Source organism: Lipotes vexillifer, unplaced genomic scaffold (assembly GCF_000442215.2).
Source record: "Lipotes vexillifer unplaced genomic scaffold, Lipotes_vexillifer_v1.1 scaffold413, whole genome shotgun sequence".
NCBI lineage: Eukaryota > Metazoa > Chordata > Mammalia > Artiodactyla > Lipotidae > Lipotes > Lipotes vexillifer.
The window spans coordinates 700,033-703,426 of record NW_006769725.1 but is presented as its reverse complement, the minus strand read 5'-3'; positions in this window follow the sequence as shown (position 1 = coordinate 703,426).

The following is a 3,394-nucleotide window of genomic DNA, read 5'->3' as shown; positions in this document are numbered from 1 at the left end:
CTTTCCCAGCATCATCAAAAGCAAAATGTTGACAAACTGAAAGGCTGTGTCATCGGATCATCTTTAAGTGCACTGATTTAACCCCTCAGTTTAATCTCTGTGTATCACCTCCTTACTTTCCGTAAGATCAAGCTCCATCTTGTGACTTGTCTGTAGACCAGCTTGTGTTGATTGCTAGAAAATTATCTTGTGATCAATTTCTTAATTTCAAGAAGTTAAAGCTGACGTGCTCATAAGAAAAAAAACCAGAAAAACACTCAAGTCTTGTAATCCTAGTATTCCTTTTATTTTCAACCCCAGTGAAATGGAAATAACATTAAGCTGGAGTGAAAAGATGAATTGTCCTTTACCTTCTAAGAATAACATAGCAGTGACCAGCCTGGGTTTGCTCATTACTCTGATTCTGTTAGCATAAAATAGAATAGTGTATTTGACTCATTTTGCGTCATTAGAAATGGAAAACTTTTAGAGGCAAAGAGCCATTTAGTATGGATTCATATTAGATGTAAGCCTATAACTATGTACCTAAAACCATCAACATCAACATCACACCCATTACCAAGCATTTGTTTAAATAGAGAGTAGAATTCAAGGACAGGGAATAGCATGTAGCCCTCCTGCCTAGGGACTGATGTTTGAGTGATAAGTGGCAGGAAGTAATATAATGTAGTATGTTCTAAGAACTTATAAGAAGAGATATTGGAAATAAGTGCTATAATTAAAGGTAGTGGCTGAGATTTAAAGAAAATAAATTGGGGACTTCCCTGGTGGTCCAGTGGTTAAGAATCCGCCTCCCAATGCAGGGGATAGGGACGCGGGTTCGATCCCTGGTCAGGGAACTAAGATCCCACATGCTGTGGGGCAACTACGCCTGCATGCTCTAGAACCCATGTGCCACAACTAGAGAGCCCGTGTGCCACAACTACTGAGCCCGCACGCTCTGGAGTCCGAGTGCCACAACTAGAGAGCCTGTGCGCTGCAACTACTGAGCCTGTGCACTCTAGAGCCCATGTGCCACAACGAAGATCCTGTGTGCCACAACTAAGACCCAACGCAGCCAAATAAATAAATAAATAAATAAATAAATAAATAATTTAAAGAAAGAAAATAAATTTGCTCTTTGGTTGTATATTATACATTTATTTTGCATTAGTTAAATAGAGCCCTCCAAATGACCTTATCTTAAACTTTTTGGAATTGTACACCATTCAAGGTGAAAAGCAGACTTCTTAGAAAAGAGGTTTATTTTCTCTTTAACATCATTTGCCCTCAGAGTTGTTGGTGTAAACTTGCTATTCTTCTAGGGTAGAAACCAAAGACATATATATTATATATATATATATATATATATATATATATATATATATATATAATTTCACTAAGTTTGCCATAGGATTATTACTTTCATCAGTAAGATGCTATAACACTATATAAATGAACTATTTGTAGAGTTCTTGTGAGGCTGAAGCAGTTTGGTATCACAACAGGATTAGGCAGTTTACAGAAATATCAAACATTTAAAAATAGGGCAGAAATGTATGCTCAGTGCAGAGTTCCCTAAAATGTTTTCTATGGAATGCTAATTCTGAGGGGTGTTGATAGCTCTATATATTTCTAAAAAGCCCAGTGGCTAATTTAATTTGGGAAATGCTGGGTTAAAGACCACAGGACTTCTCAGAACCTTTAATTTGCTAATATGCATTGAAAACTCTCAAGAAGGAACATGCTTTATTTTAAAATGTATATTAAATTCATTTAATCAATGAACTCTTTTTCTTTTCTTTTAGCAATATCCCTAGGGACTGGAGTTCTATGGAGAATATTTGAATCACACTGGCATCAAAGTTAGATACAGAAGCTCTGGAATTAGACAAACTAGCAAGTCATTTTACCTCTCTGAGCCCTGGGTTCTAACCTATACATTAAGAAGAATAATTCCTACCTAATGGGAATATTAGAGATTGCTAGTTCATGTAAAGAACATAGCTTATTATAAGCAGTAAAAATGCTGACTTATCAAAACAGCATTAATTGGAGAAGCAGAAATCACAAATGCAGCCACTGTTAATTCTTTGGCAGAATGTACAATAACAAGCCCAGAAAACTGGACAGTATGTCACCAAAGACAACTGTGAAGCAATAGGAAAAATCTGAACTGTTTTATATTAAAATGTAAATTTTGCATTGGTTTATGATTCATAATTTGATCCCATAATTGAGTCACTACTTATTAAACTGAGTATTTTCATATACATTATCTCATTTAACCTTCATAAAAAACTAAGACCCAAATGCAGCCAAAACTAAACAAATAAATATTTTAAAAAATTCTCAAAGTGATAAAAGTATAGAGATGGAGAACAGATTAGTGGTTGGCAGAGGACAGAGACTTGCGGGGGGAAGGGGGTGGTCAGGAGAGAGGGGCACAGATACGAAGAGGCAGCGCAAAGGAGTTCTTTTCTGGTGATGGAACGGTTCTGTGTCTTGATTGTGGTGATCATTATGTGAATCTATACGTGGTATGAAATGGTATAGAACTATACATACCCACACAGACACATCAATACAGGTTAAAAAATGATGGAAGCTGAGTAAGGTCTATAGTCCAATTAACGGTAATATACCAATGTTGACTTCCTGGTTTTGATATTGCACTGCATCACTATATACTGTCCTATAACTGTGATGTCATACTATAGCTATACTTCTGATATCATAATTTGGGGAAGTTGGTTGAAGGCTACATGGGACTCTATCATTTTTGCAACTTCTTGTGAATCTATATTTCAAAATACAAAAGTTAAAAAAAAAAGTGCATGTGGGATGAGAGGGATTATTGCCACCATCTTGGAGACAAGTTACATAGTCCTACAGCTAAGTAAGTAAATAGTAGCAGAGACTGAGAACCCGGGCTCTCGAACAAGAGCTGTGACCCTGGATGATCTGCTCATGTCTGGTTGAGAGGACGGGGCAGGCCCCAGATACGGTTTGGTGAGACCGTCATGGCGCCAACTCCATTAACTCGGGCTCAGGATGTAGTGTCTATCTTTGAGGGTGAAGAGTCTACTAGAATGGGTAATTAACTGACAAAAATGAAAGGAAAATGTAGACAGAGACCCCATCCTGAAAATGAGGCCAAATTGGAGAAGGGAATGGGTAGCCTGACATTCGGCAGACCCCAGGAGCTTTGGTGGCAGAGGGAATCTGAGCCAGTGGGTCCCGTGTGACTCATCACCAAGTCCTGCAGCGTGGGGTCCAGAGGCAGGTAAAGTGCACAGACAGTCGAAAGAGCCCTGGATCTCGGACAGACCCCTCGCGGGGAGGCGCCAGAGAATGCAGACAGAAATCAAGGGGGGGGTTGGTCAAAGCACAAAGAGAATTAGGGCACTTTCTC